Below are 16,919 nucleotides of genomic sequence, written 5' to 3'. Positions count from 1 at the left end.
TAGAACTTATTAGTTTCACATGTGAAGTTGAATTGCTGGCATAAATGGACTTTTACACGATATTTTCATCGTATGTGTTCGACCTGTATAAATATAATCACTCACTGAGTGAAAATGTTGCAGGAAAACATGCATCTTTTCTCTGATTACATTTGATCATTCACCTACCGAAAAAAGGAGCTTCCACTGTGGCAAATTGACTCAAGCTTTTGAACACAAACATCCGTCGTTCCTGGCCGAGTACTCTTCCCTGCCGTGGTGACACTGCCCGCCAAGAAACTAGTCAGAATATGTCTCCTCACGCTCATCTGAATGAGAAGGCATTCATTTCAATTTAACAGGTAATAGCGCTAACATCATAGGCGGAATTAGTACCTGTTGTATTTACAAAACCCAAAACCAGTGGAGTTGGCACACTGTGTAATTTGTAAATAAAAACAGAATACAATGATTTGCAAATAATTTTCAACTTAAATTCAATTGAATAAACTGCATAGACAAGATATTTCATATTCGAACTGAGGAACTAAATGGTTTTTTTTTCAAATAATCATTAACTTAGAATTTAATGGCAGCAACACATTGCAAAAAAGTTGGGACAGGGGCATTTTTACCACGGTGTTACATGGCCTTTCCTTTTAACGACACTCAGTGTCGTTTGGGAACTGAGGAGACCAATTTTTTAAGCTTTTCAGGTGGAATTCTTTCCCATTCTTGCTTGATGTACAGCTTAAGTTGTTCAACAGTCCGGGGGTCTCCATTGTTGTATTTTAGGCTTCATAATGCGCCACACATTTTTAATGGGAGACAGGTCTGGACTACAGGCAGGCCAGTCTAGTACCCGCACTCTTTTACTATGAAGCCACACTGTTGTAACACGTGGCTTGGCATTGTCTTGCTGAAATAAGCAGGGGCGTCCATGATAACGTTGCTTGTATGGCAACATGTTGTTCCAAAACCTGAATGTACCTTTCAGCAATAATGGTGCCTTCACAGATGTGTAAGTTACCCATGCCTTGGGCACTAATACACCGCCATACCATCACAGATGCTGGCTTTTGAAATTTGCGCCTAGAACAATCCGGATGGTTCTTTTCCTCTTTGTTCCGGAGGACACGACGTCCACAGTTTGACTTGACTTGACTTTATTAATTCCTGCTTGCAGTGGAGCCAGGGCCCCACTGAAAAAAACAGCTGAACTTTACAATGAATATCAAACAAACAATAATAAAAAAATTGAAAGAACAGACAGTATTTTATATAAAAAAACATTTTTCCATTTTTCCAGTTTCCAAAAACAATTTGAAATGTGGACTCGTCAGACCACAGAACACTTTTCCACTTTGCATCAGTCCATCTTAGATGAGCTCGGGCTTAGCAAAGCCGGCAGCGTTTCTGGGTGTTGTTGATAAATGGCTTTCGCTTTGCATAGTAGAGTTTTAACTTGCACTTACAGATGTAGCGACCAACTGTAGTTACTGACAGTGGTTTTCTGAAGTGTTCCTGAGCCCATGTAATGATATCCTTTACACACTGATGTCACTTTTTGATGCAGTACCGCCTGAGGGATCCAAGATCACGGGCATTCAATGTTACGTGCAGTGATTTCTCCAGATTCTCTGAACCTTTTGATGATATTACGGACCGTAGATGGTGAAATCCCTAAATTCCTTGCAATAGCTCATTGAGAAATGTTGTTCTCAAACTGTTGGACAATTTGCTCACACGTTTGTTCACAATGTAGTGACCCTAGACCCATCCTTGATTGTGATTGACTGAGCATTTCATGGAAGCTGCTTTTATACCCAATCATGGCACCCACCTGTTCCCAATTAGCCTGTTCACCTGTGGGATGTTCCAAATAAGTGTTTGATGAGCATTCCTCAACTATCTCAGTCTTTTTTGCCACTTGTGCCAGCTTTTTTGGACCATGTTACTGGTATCAAATTCCAAATGAGATAATATTTACAAAAAATACAAAGTTTTCCAGTTCGAACGTTAAGTATCTTGTCTTTGCAGTCTATTCAATTGAATATAGGTTGAAAAGGATTTGCAAATCATTGTATTTTGTTTTTATTTACGATTTACACAACGTGCCAACTTCACTGGTTCTGGTGTTTGTACGTCAGATGACTGCTGCTGCCTGGGATGAGATCGGCGTGGTTCATAAACACGACATTCATTGCATGCTGTAAGTTGAAATAGTTCAGCATATTTCTTGTATGTCTTCCTTTTGATGAAATAACAACTTTGCAATTATTACCGCCATGTTGCTGTATGACGTCGCTATGCACGTATATGATGACGTCATCCTCACCCGGAAGAACCGTTAGCGGAATCGGTTGACAAAATGGCAAGCGATTCCAAAGAATTGATACACTGGGGACCAGTTTTGAACAAGAACTGGTTTTTGATTCCCATCCCTAAGGGAGATCAAAGAGTCCGAAAAATGCTCATTCAGCCAGGGCTCCGTTATGCTCGTCCATACCAACCCTAGCTCTGTAACCCGTCTCTTCCTCTGCGTCTACTCCGGTCTTTTTACGCGGACTCAAGTGTTGGAATAGACCCAGCAGCTGGTCTCCGGTGCAAACATGGTCATTATCTAAAGGCTCCCCAGAGGCAGATACAAAAGTTTACAAAAAAAACCCCGTAGAAGTCACAAAAGTGCCACCCATGGTTGCGCAGTCCCGAAATGCCCCGAACCAAAAGGCAAAAAACACATACTGTAAATAGGAGAGAAACATACAGAACACAAAAAGTGGAAATACAAGAGCACAGAGATCCTGCAACCAGCAGCCACTACAGCAGCGCCATTTAGAATAAAAAAAAAAAAAAAAAAAAATTAGATATTTTTTTAAATAGCTAATTGTTGCAAAAATGCTCTTGTGGCCTGTATATGGTCCAAGGACTACATGCTCCCATCCTCACACAATGACGCATTTCCACACTCCGTTTAACCACTTGCACATTTCCAACTTCACTTCTCCTACAAACCCCGTTTCCATATGAGTTGGGAAATTGTGTTAGATGTAAATATAAACGGAATACAATGATTTGCAAATCCTTTTCAACCCATATTCAGTTGAAAGCACTACAAAGACAACATATTTGATGTTCAAACTCATAAACTTATTTTTTTTTTTGCAAATAATAATTAACTTAGAATTTCATGGCTGCAACACGTGCCAAAGTAGTTGGGAAAGGGCATGTTCACCACTGTGTTACATGGCCTTTTCTTTTAACAACACTCAGTAAACGTTTGGGAACTGAGGAGACACATTTTTTAAGCTTCTCAGGTGGAATTATTTCCCATTCTTGCTTGATGTACAGCTTAAGTTGTTCAACAGTCCGGGGGTCTCCGTTGTGGTATTTTAGGCTTCATAATGCGCCACACATTTTCAATGGGAGACAGGTCTGGACTACAGGCAGGCCAGTCTAGTACCCGCACTCTTTTACTATGAAGCCACGTTGATGTAACACGTGGCTTGGCATTGTCTTGCTGAAATAAGCAGGGGCGTCCATGGTAACGTTGCTTGGATGGCAACATATGTTGCTCCAAAACCTGTATGTACCTTTCAGCATTAATGGCGCCTTCACAGATGTGTAAGTTACCCATGTCTTGGGCACTAATACACCCCCATACCATCACAGATGCTGGCTTTTCAACTGGGTGCCTATAACAATCCGGATGGTTCTTTTCCTCTTTGGTCCGGAGGACACGACGTCCACAGTTTCCAAAAACAATTTGAAATGTGGACTCGTCAGACCACAGAACACTTTTCCACTTTGTATCAGTCCATCTTAGATGAGCTCAGGCCCAGCAAAGTCGACAGCGTTTCTGGGTGTTGTTGATAAACGGTTTTCGCCTTGCGTAGGAGAGTTTTAACTTGCACTTACAGATGTAGCGACCAACTGTAGTTACTGACAGTGGGTTTCTGAAATGTTCCTGAGCCCATGTGGTGATATCCTTTACACACTGATGTCGCTTGTTGATGCAGTACAGCCTGAGGGATCGAAGGTCACGGGCTTAGCTGCTTACGTGTAGTGATTTCTCCAGATTCTCTGAACCTTTTGATGATATTACGGACCGTAGATGGTGAAATCCCTAAATTTCTTGCAATTTCACTTTGAGAAACGTTGTTCTTAAACTGTTCAACAATTTGCTCACGCATTTGTTGACAAAGTGGTGACCCTCGCCCCATCCTTGTTTGTGAATGACTGAGCATTTCATGGAATCTACTTTTATACCCAATCATGGCACCCACCTGTTCCCAATTTGCCTGTTCACCTGTGGGATGTTCCAAATAAGTGTTTGATGAGCATTCCTCAACTTTATCAGTATTTATTGCCACCTTTCCCAACTTCTTTGTCACGTGTTGCTGGCATTAAATTCTAAAGTTAATGATTATTTGCAAAACAAAAATGTTTATCAGTTTGAACATCAAATATGTTGTCTTTGTAGCATATTCAACTGAATATGGGTTGAATATTATTTGCAAATCATTGTATTCCGTTTATATTTACACTTACACAATTTCCCAACTCATATGGAAACGGGGTTTGTAATTCAGGGGTGTCAAACTAATTTTAGCTCAAGGGCCGCATGAAGGAAAATCTATTCCCACGCGGGCCGGACTGGTAAAATCATGGCCTAATAACATAAAAATAAAGACAACTTCAGATTATTTTCTTTGTCTTACTTTGGCCAAAAAAAGAACAAGTACATTCTGAAAATGTACTTACTACAAATAATCCTCTTGGCAAAACACTTGACGTAAGTTGAAAACTCTGAGGGGAAAAAATGGTGCAGTTTCAAAAACACCATGAAGAATAGAATGAACTTAGACTTTGTCTCAGTGTTTTTACAAACTCATTAAACTTTAAGCACTTCCTGTTTAGCATTCTAACGTTGGCAGTTTATTAAAAATGCTTGGAAAAGCAACCGATTTTTTCCACAAACCGCCGCATTGGTGAAATCCGCATAATGCCACAACACATTCATTTATCATCATTCAAATGTTACAATTACAACTAAACATGGTGTCAGTTGTCAAAACGACACCATAGCTTTGTGATGTGGCTTTTGTAAACAGAGCCTGCCTAGCCTTGTTCCATGTCCATATTCTTGTCTTTGTGTTTGTGCTTCTTAGACCAGTGTTTTTCAACCTTTTTTGAGCCAAGACACATTTTTTTCATAAAAAAAAATACAGAGGCACACCACCAGCAGAAAATGTTCCATCCATCCATCTTCTTCCGCTTATCCGAGGTCGGGTCGCGGGGGCAGCAGCCTAAGCAGGGAAGCCCAGACTTCCCTCTCCCCAGCCACTTCGTCCAGCTCTTCCTGTGGGACCCCGAGGCGTTCCCAGGCTAGCCGGGAGACATAGTCTTCCCAACGTGTCCTGGGTCTTTCCCGCGGCCTCCTACCGGTCGGACGTGCCCTAAACACCTCCCTAGGGAGGCGTTCGGGTGGCATCCTGACCAGATGCCCGAACCACCTCATCTGGCTCCTCTCGATGTGGAGGAGCAGCGGCTTTACTTTGAGCTCCTCCCGGATGGCAGAGCTTCTCACCCTATCTCTAAGGGAGAGCCCCGCCACCCGGCGGAGGAAACTCATTTCGGCCGCTTGTACCCGTGATCTTGTCCTTTCGGTCATAACCCAAAGCTCATGACCATAGGTGAGGATGGGAACGTAGATCGACCGGTAAATCGAGAGCTTTGCCTTCCGGCTCAGCTCCTTCTTCACCACAACAGATCGATACAGCGTCCGCATTACTGAAGACGCCGCACCGATCCGCCTGTCGATCTCACGATCCACTCTTCCCTCACTCGTGAACAAGAACAGAAAATGTTAAAAAATGAAACTCCACCAGGTTGTCATGCCTTATTTTGAGTTTGTTGTTGCTTCCTGTGTGTAGTGCTTTAGTTTCTGTCTTGCGCTGATAATTTGGTGACCCTTACTGTTTTGTTGGTGTTCTCCTGTAGCAGTGTCACACCTTCCTTTGAGTTCTATTGCCCGCACCTGCTTTGTTTTCGCAATCAAGACTATTTAAGTTGTGCGTACGCTATCCTTTATGGGGACACTGTTGATTGTCATGTCATGTACGGATGTACTTTGTGGACGCCGTCTCCGCTCCACAAGCTGTAAGTTTTTGCTGTCGTCCAGCATTCTGTTTTTGTTTACTTTGTAGCCAGTTCAGTTGTACTTTTGTTTTGCATAGCCATCCCTCTGCTTCAGGGACTTGCCTTTTGTTAATTTTTGGTTTAAGCGTTACATACCTTTTACATACCGAAAAAGGTTGAAAAACACTGCACTAGACAACGGCACATTATTGTAATTATTGATTAGCAAAAAATATTTTTTGGACCAATTAGGTGAAGCTGCATAATTTCCCACGGCACACCAGACAATATCTCACGGCCAGTGACGTGCGGTGAGGTTCATGGCTGGTGAGGCACTGACTTCATCACAGTCAGATTTACAAACATATGAACCCTAAAAGTATCTTATTCACCATTTGATTGGCAGCAGTTAACGGGTTATGTTTAAAAGCTCATACCAGCATTCTTTACACATACAAACTGTAGCACACAAAAAAGCACATTTAATTAAAAAAAACGTTATTATGGTCTTACCTTTACTTATAAATGAAGTCCATGCGCCGCTCCTTCTGAACAAAAGCATCGATAACTTGTTTATAGAAGTCTTCCTTATCTTTCTTCAGTTTTAAAAGTCTCTCTGTCTCGATGGAGATCTTCCTTTAATTATTACCTCCTGCTTCGATTGAAAGTCCAGTTTAGAAAACTGTTTTATTTTAGATATGTAATCCTCCATGTTAAAAGTCCAGGCGAGAGGAAAAAATAAACGATCGCTGCCGCTGCACTTGACTTGCTAACTGTTGCTGCTTGTTGTCACTTATTCTGCAGCCGAGTAGTCGCAAGAATGATCCCTGGGATCACTAGCGCCCTCTACCACCATGAGGCGGGAGAACTGCGAGCCTCACCCAGTGCGTCTTCGCAGCTGTTTTATGATTGCTCAGCACAAGAAATACGTTACACACATACAGTTGTTGACAAAATACACTGTACATTATATATCTCAGCTAACTAAACTATGGAAATGTATAATATAATTCATATAGCAATACGGTCTCACTGCACAGCAGGCCAGCAGTTAGCCGAGTCATTGCGCAATCCATGGCGAGGCTCAACTGGCTGCTGACTCACCACAAGTCTCTTCTCAGTATTTGAACGGCAAATGTGAAAATTCAGCGATTTTGAATAAAAAATAATCTAAAACTGGTGAAGTTAAATGGAAAATAACTGTATAGTATAATCACTGGATACATATAACAATTTAATAATTTTTTTCTCTTTTTACATTTTTTTTCTTTCCATGATGGCACCTGCCTCCCCTGACTGCACGTCACTGTTCACGGCCGTGGCAGAGTGTTTGAAAAACACTGTCTTAAACCATCAATCAATCAATCAACGTTTACTTATATAGCCCTAAATCACGAGTGTCTCAAAGGGCTGCACAAGCCACAACGACATCCTCGGCTCAGATCCCACATCAGGGCAAGAAAAAACTCAACCCAATGGGATGTCAATGAGAAACCTTGGAGGGGACCGTAGATCTGGGGACCCCCCCACTGGGCGACCGGTGCAATGGACGTCGAGTGGATCTAGCATAATATTGTGAGAGTCCAGTCCATAGGGGGGCCAGCAGAGGATCATCTTGAGCGGAGACAGGTCAGCAGCACAGAGACGTCCCCAACTGATGCACAGGCGAGCGGTCCACCCTGCGTCCCGACTTTAGACGTTTCATAGTGCCTTCTTAGATTATATTCTTTCAATACAGCCACACTTTCTCCACACAGGAGGCACACAGGTTTGCCTTTTACCTCCGTGAACATGTACTTTGCCTCCCACCTGGCTTGAAACCGTCCACCTTCCAATTAGCCATTATTGAGGAGGGGGGTTGCTGAAAGTTGACATCTGCCCTGAATGCTGATGAGTAATAAAGCCAAGGCCCACTTGCCGGGCTACCGTTGCATTGTGGAGAATGGAGTATTGGTGCGTGCAAAACAGCAGCAGGCGGCTGTGGCCTGCAGGGCGATTCTATAACTAATCAAATATCCTATTAGCCATAGATAATTAATCCAGATCTGGCCCGCGGGGCTTAACTTTGACACCTAGGTCCTGAAGGCCGAAGATAAAAAGCATGCCGACGATGAAATTAGCGCGCAAGTGCAGCGCGCCAACAGAGACTTCTGTTTTCAAAGTAAGTTGATGCACGATGTGTCAAAACAAAAAGGGACATGACATTGTCCAAATCCTAAAAATGGATTATGCCCCTCTCTCGCTCTCTCTTGCCTGGAACCTTTGCCAGCATGTGACAGAAAAAACAGCACGGCGGACAAAATGAGCCTGTCATTTTCCATTAAATCCGCATGCATTTGGCTATCAGTCACTTCACTGTGCATCATTACTAACGCAGGCTGTCAGTGCGTCGAGCGAGCTGCAGGCTGGGTGGCAGAGCATTGATGTAGCTGCATGTCGGGCGGGGGGGTGATCGACAAAAAAAACAGCCATACAGTAATAGAGCAGAAGTTCTGAAAGAAAAATCCTCCCATTATTCCACAACCTTGGACCCTCTCTGTTCTAATGATGTGAGTGTTGCAAACACATCCAGGCTGTACGGAACAGTCTTTACACAAGGAGCAATGTGACCTGGCACCACGATGTCCACCATATTCTCCCTTTCTTGTTAAGAGCAGCCATTAAACACTGATGAATTAGCCCTCGGTGACAGGAAATTAAATGAAGATGAATGTGGAGGAATTGTGGAGGTTGATAACTTGTCCTCCACACCCACTTTGTTCCACTGGTTGTATCTCCCAAGAACAATTGTGTTGTGTAGAGTAAGTATGTATTTTTTAAAACAATATTTTTTTTAAATGAATTTAAGCCTACACTGGCACCGTCGTGTCTCTTATTAGTTCTCTGATGACTAAACTAGAACTGTTTTCACACCAATGACAATATCACACATTCAGGGAAGGCTAACTCCAGCTATTCCTGACTACAGTCATGCATTTAGACACATAATAGCCAGCACTTTAACAAGAATGGAACATAAAAAGACAATCAGCATATGAAAGTAAAGTGAAATACAATTATTTTGAAATAATATCAATTGAAATCCAAATAAGACAGCATATAACTGTAGAGATGACATTAACATAAAAATAAAATGGATGGATGGGTGGATTCTAGATTAGTTTTATCACTGTATTTTTAATATGATAGTCACGCATTATATAAATGACAAACAAAATGCGTTAAATAAAGTTAAAATATCACATTTTAATCAAGTGAAATAAAATACAAATAAATACATATATACACACATACATAATGTATATAAATAAATACACACAATACATACATATATATAAAAAGTGTCGTATTTTTGTATATAAATAATATATGTAATATATATAATATGTATAGAGAGACGCGGTAGAAAACGGATGGATGGATGAATATAACATATTATATACAAAATATATATATATGGACAAGCGGTAGAAAACGGATGGATATATGCAGACACATACATACATATGTATATATACATCCAGATATACATAAATACATACATACATATGTATATATACATACATACATACAAATATACACATATATACATACGTATACATACATACATATGTACATACACATATAAACAGATATACATATATATACTCACATATATACATGTATGTGTATACATACTGTATGTATCAGTGACGTGCAGTCAGGGGAGGCAGGTGAGGCGCTCACATAAACATACACACATATACATATATACATATACATACATATATAGATACATAATTATATGTACATGTATATACATGTATGTATATGTACGTACATACCTATATACATATATGTATATATACGTACATACATGTATACATATATATGTACATACATATATAGACCCAAATATATACACATATATACATATATAAATATACAAATATATACACATATACAAATGTATAAAGACATATGTACGAATATTTAAATATATACATACATACAAACATAAATATAAACATATATACATATATAAATTAATACATAAATACATACATATACACATAAATATATATATACATACATATATACACACATATACATACATACTGTATATATATATATATATATATACATATATGCATATATACACATATATACTTACATACACATATCATATACATTTCTACACATATATTATATACATATATATATATTTCTACACATATATCATATACATACAGTATATACACATATTATATATACATATATACACCTACATTATATATACACATATATACAATGTATATATATGTATATTTGTATGTATGTATATTATACATACATACAAATATACATATATTATATATACACATATACATTATATATATACATATATACACATATATTAAGTATACATATATACACATATATTATACATACATATATATACATATATAAAAACATATTAAAATATATATTCACATACATACAAATATACATACATACATATACATATATACACATACATATATAGATATATAAAAACATTAAAATATATATATTTAAATATATACACATACACATACATACATATACAAATATACATATGCATATACACATATACATACATGTACATATATACATATTTATATATACACATATATTGTATATACATATGTTCATATATATATATATATTCACATATATATATAAAAATCGATTCGAATTCGAATCGCGATTCTCACGTTGTGCGATTCAGAATCGATTCTCTTTTTTTTTTTTAAATCGATTTTATTTTTTTAAATTTCTTTATTTTAAATTTTTATATATATTTTTTTTTTTTAAATTAATCAATCCAACAAAACAATACACAGCAATACCATGACAATGCAATCCAATTCCAAAACCAAACCCGACCCAGCAACACTCAGAACTGCAACAAACAGAGCAATTGAGAGGAGACACAAACACGACACAGAACAATCCAAAAGTAGTGAAACAAAAATGAATATTATCAACAACAGTATCAATATTAATTACAATTTCAACATATCAGTGATTAAAAATCCCTCATTGACATTATCATTAGACATTTATAAAAAATAAAAAAAAAGAACAATAGTGTCACAGTGGCTTACACTTGCATCGCATCTCATAAGCTTGACAACACACTGTGTCCAATATTTTCACAAAGGTAAAATAAGTCATATTTTTGGTTCATTTAATAGTTAAAACAAATTTACACTATTGCAATCAGTTGATAAAACATTGTCCTTTACAATTATAAAAGCTTTTTACAAAAATCTACTACTCTGCTTGCATGCCAGCAGACTGGGGTAGATCCTGCTGAAATCCTACAGGTATGTATTGAATGAATAGAGAATCGTTTTGAATCGGGAAAAAAATCGTTTTTGAATCGAGAATCGTGTTGAATTGAAAAAAAAAGAAAAAGATTTTGACTCGAATCGTGACCTGAAGAATCGATATTTAATCGAATCGTGGGACACCCGAAGATTCACAAAATGGATAGATGGATACATACATAAAAACATAAAAAATATATTTACATATATACACATACATACATATTCAAATATACAGTACATATGTACACATATATACATATATATATATACATACATATATATGTATGCATATATATACATATATACCAGTGACCTGCGGTGAGGTTGATGGCTGGTGAGGCACTGACTTCATCACAGTCAGATTTACAAAAATATGAACCCTAAAGAGTATCTTATTCACCATTTGATTGGCAGCAGTTAACGGGTTATGTTTAAAAGCTCATACCAGAATTCTTCCCTGCTTGGCACTCAGCATCAAGGGTTGGAATTGGGGGTTAAATCACCAAAAATTATTCCCGGGCGCGGCGCCGCTGCTGCCCACTGCTCCCCTCACCTCCCAGGGGGTGAGCAAGGGATGGGTCGAATGCAGAGGACAAATTTCACCACACCTAGTGTGTGTGTGTGACAATCATTGGTACTTTAACTTAACTTTAACTTTACACATACAAACTGTAGCACACAAAAAAGCACATTTAATTAAAAAAAAAAACGTTATTATGGTCTTACCTTTACTTATAAGTGCGGGAACAGTGGTGTTCGTGTTGGAAGAGTTGTGAATGAATGAAATATGAAATCCGTGCTGCAGTCTGCAGGTGTACCTAATGTTGTGTCCCTGCAGTCGTTCACAGCTCCTCCGGCGCGAGCATTGTTGTTTTTGCACTTTTTGGCTTTTTTTGGGTGGATTCGGTCTTGCACGTGGAGGGTTTGGGTGTGGGCTTTGGTTGGTGTGGCGCTCCCGTCGGGGGGTGCATTCTGCGGCGGGGGTGCATTAACCGGCACCAGGAGGCGGGATTACTGCGAGCCTCACACAGTGCGTCTTCGCAACAGTTTTATGATTGCTCAGCACAAGAAATACGTTACACACATACAGTTGTTGACAAAATACACTGTACATTATATACCTCAGCTAACTAAACTATGGAAATGTAAAATATAATTCATATAGCAATACGGTCTCACTGCACAGCAGGCCAGCAGTTAGCCGAGTCCGCAATCCATGTTGAGGCACAACTGAGTGACGTGCCTCAACTGGCTGCTGATCACCGCACCGTCTTCTCTCACTATTTGAACGGCAAATGTGAAAATTCAGCGATTTTGAATAAAAATAATCTAAAACTGGTGAAGTTAAATGGAAAATAACTTTATAGTATAATCACTGAATACATATAACAATTGAATTAATTGTTTTTCTTTTTACATTTTTTTTCTTTCCATGATGGCAGGTGAGGCCCCGTGACCGCACATCACTGATATATATATATATATATATATATATATATATATATATATATATATATATATATATATATATATATATATATATATATATATATGTGTGTATATATATATATATATGTATATATATATATACCATTATAAAAAAAAATATACATATATATACACACACATATATATATACACACACATATATATATATATATATATATATATATATATATATATATATATATATATATATATATATGTGTGTGTGTGTATATATATATATATATATACCCAGTATATATATATATATATATATATATATGTGTGTGTGTATATATATATATATATATATATATATATATATATATATATACCCAGTATATATATATATATATATATATATATATATATATATATATATATACATATATATACATATATATATATATATATATATATATATATATATATATATATACCCAGTATATGTATATATATATATAGTGTATATTATATATATATATATATATATATATATATATATATATATATATACATATATATATACATATATATTTATAGTGAATATACTGTATATAGTGTATAGATATATATATATATGTATATATAGTATAGTATAGTATATTATCTGTGAGCGCTTTGAGTATCTAATAATAGAAAAGCGCGATATAAAATCCAATATATATATATATATATATATATATATATATATATATATATATATATATATATATATGTCTTAATAAGGTTATCCAAAAAATAGTGCTCTATACCGTAGTAGAGCGCAATATATGTATGTGTGGGGAAAAAAATCACAAGACTATTTCATCTCTACAGGCCTGTTTCATGAGGGGGGGTACCCTCAATCATCAGGAGATTTTTTTAACTTTAAAAAAATCTCCTGATGATTGAGGGTACCCCCCCTCATGAAACAGGCCTGTAGAGATGAAATAGTCTTGTGATTTTTTTCCCCACACATACATATATATATATATATATATATAATAATGGATTGGATTTTATATCGCATATATATATATATATATATGTATATGTATATTAGGGGTGTGGGAAAAAAATCGATTCGAATTCAAATCGCGATTCTCACGTTGTGCGATTCAGTATCGATTCTCATTTTTCAAAAATCGATTTTTTTTTTTAAATTAATTTTTTTATTTAATATATATATATATATATATATATATATATATATATATATATATATATATATTCTTTTTTTTAATTAATCAATCCAACAAAACAATACACAGCAATACCATAACAATGCAATCCAATTCCAAAACCAAACCCGACCCAGCAACACTCAGAACTGCAATAAACAGAGCAATTGAGAGGAGACACAAACACGACACAGAACCATCCAAAAGTGGTGAAACAAAAATGAATATTATCAACAACAGTATCAATATTAGTTACAATTTCAACATAGCAGTGATTAAAGATCCCTCATTGACATTATCATTAGACATTTATAAAAAAATAAAATAAAATAAAAAATAATAGTGTCACAGTGGCTTACACTTGCATCGCATCTCATACGCTTGACAACACACTGTGTCCAATATTTTCACAAAGATAAAATAAGTCATATTTTTGGTTCATTTAATAGTTGAAACAAATTTACATTATTGCAATCAGTTGATAAAACATTGTCCTTTACAATTATAAAAGCTTTTTACAAAAATCTACTACTCTGCTTGCATGTCAGCAGACTGGGGTAGATCCTGCTGAAATCCTATGTATTGAATGAATAGAGAATCGTTTTGAATCGGAAAATTATCGTTTTTGAACCGAGAATCGCGTTGAATCGAAAAAAAACAACCTATTTAAAATCGAATTGTGACCCCAAGAATCGATATTGAATCGAATCGTGGGACACCCAAAGATTTTCAGCCCTAATGTGTATATATATATATATATATATATATATATATATATATATATATGTATATATATATATATATATATATATATATATACACAGTATATATGGAAATAAAATGAAATTGTGAGTTGGAATGAAATGAAACCTTCTTTGTTCCATCCATCCCCATGCATATCAGCTATAAGGAATGAAATTAAAAAGAATTAACTTATAAAGTTAAAAAAAAAAAAAAAAAAAAAAAAAGTTCCTGCAATTCCGAGAGGGACAAGCGGTAAAAAATGGATGGATGGATGACATTGATAAAATAAAAAGTAAAGGAAGGTTATTTTTTTGACTGCATCTTTACTCTTATGGTTATTCATTGCATATTAGACTCGGACAAAATAAGACTATAATAATTAAATACAATAAAATAATAAAATAAAATAAAGGTGAAATACGTGATTACGGTTTTTTTTTCCCAAGCTGTAAGAAATAAAATGAAATAATGAAATGAAATGGAAAAATTAAATAAAATTAAATCTGATTCATTAAAAAAAATAATAATCTGGCTATATACTGTATATGATTACAGTCATGCATTGCATTGCATAAATAAAATACAATCAGGGTAGGAGAAATTATAATCATAAAAAAAAAGAAAAATATTAGTCAAGAAGAAGAAGAAAAAAAATACATATTTGTTTACCAGCCCAGCTCAAAATGAGACCAAATATAACCATAACACTTATCTAAATCATAAAGTACAGTCAAATCTGATCATTGGTTTGAAAGGCTATTTTTTTAATGATTGCATATTTTTCCAATCTTTAGCTGTATGGATGACTACAGATGTAGATGAATAAGACACAAATTACCATATAAAATACATTAGATATTGTCATTAGCTTGAAAACATATTTTGTATGTCTGCATCTTTTTGCTATTTTTTATTCCAATGATCATATTGTGAAAAAACCCAAGGTGGACTACTGTACGTGCCGAGCTGTCAAACAAACCCACCTTTTTACTGTTCCAGACCTTTTGTAATCTGTAAATTGTGATCCCAGTCACTCCACATCTGCTCTTCCTCCAGTGCACTTCTGCTTGGCTTATCTGTGAATTCATGTGCACTCACATGTCCAACTCTTTCTCCCAATCTTTCCACATGCATGCTTCCTGCCACTGGTGCTATTCTGATCAATTCCCCATCCCCTTCCCCTGCAACTCCTGCATGAAGATGCCAGATAACTGCTTGACCTGAGATAATAATCCCAGCCTCATTATCCACAGCTGGGGCTTCTTGTTTGTTACCTTTCCTGCAATTACCACGCCACACATATTCATGAGCTGTGCTCCCATCACAGTCTGTGCAACTTATTATAAATGCATGCATTCCTGCAGAAAGTGGTCGCATATTCCTAGAAAGCATGCACGTGGTTGCCGCCTTGTTGTTAGAATCAGTCAACATTTGCAAAGAAAACATGCAGATATTCTACAGCCAAAGGAAGCATCACTGTATTTGTTATGCAGGGTTAAAAAAAACCCACTCACCTGGGGGATTTGATGCTCCAAGCAGGTGTGAATCCAGAGTTGGAGAAGGAGCAGATCATCCTGGGGAGCCCAATGCCTCAGTGAGAGGCGATGGGGAGAGGAGTTTGGCTATTATTGGGCTGATAGAACCCTCAGGGTTGCCAGACCCTCCTGTGCACCGAGCTCTGCTGTCACACTGTGGTGATTTCATTCAATTGCACCCTGGAAATGACACCTTGCTGTAAAATTGGACTGGAAATTGGGAGTACAGAGTGATGCACACACTAGTCCAACCGTCCAGGATACACAACATCATGAAATATTTATACTTTTTACCCTAAGATATTGAGGTCACCGCATGCAGGTCTCAGGCAATGGGTTGGAATGCTTTATATTGTATGCATAATGTCATTAAGTAGACAGGGTGAGTTGCAGCTATCTCAATCAATCAAAGTTTATTTTAATAGCCCTTAATCACAAGTGTCTCAAAGGGCTGCACAAGTCACATACATCCTCGGCTCAGTCTCCACATATATGTCACTTTAAAATGTATGGGA

At 36.6% G+C, this 16,919-nt stretch overlaps 1 protein-coding gene across 2 annotated transcripts in view; it reads right to left on the bottom strand.

Annotated features, from left to right (window-relative positions):
• Positions 1-16,539, bottom strand: part of npy4r (neuropeptide Y receptor Y4) — a 22,438-nt gene extending 5,899 nt beyond the window's left edge. The window contains exon 1 of one of the 2 annotated variants that reach the window (XM_061954843.2): positions 16,384-16,539. The gene's annotated coding sequence lies outside the window, so the exon portion shown is untranslated. Of the gene's footprint in view, positions 1-15,852; positions 16,034-16,383 lie in introns of those variants that run through there. The other variant, XM_061954917.2, reaches the window with a different exon arrangement.
• Between the last annotated feature and the right edge of the window lie 380 nt (positions 16,540-16,919).

The sequence above is a fragment of the Nerophis lumbriciformis genome, linkage group LG02 (assembly GCF_033978685.3).
Source record: "Nerophis lumbriciformis linkage group LG02, RoL_Nlum_v2.1, whole genome shotgun sequence".
Lineage (NCBI taxonomy): Eukaryota > Metazoa > Chordata > Actinopteri > Syngnathiformes > Syngnathidae > Nerophis > Nerophis lumbriciformis.
The sequence above is the reverse complement of the archived record's forward strand: the minus strand, read 5'-3'. Positions and strand labels throughout refer to the sequence as shown.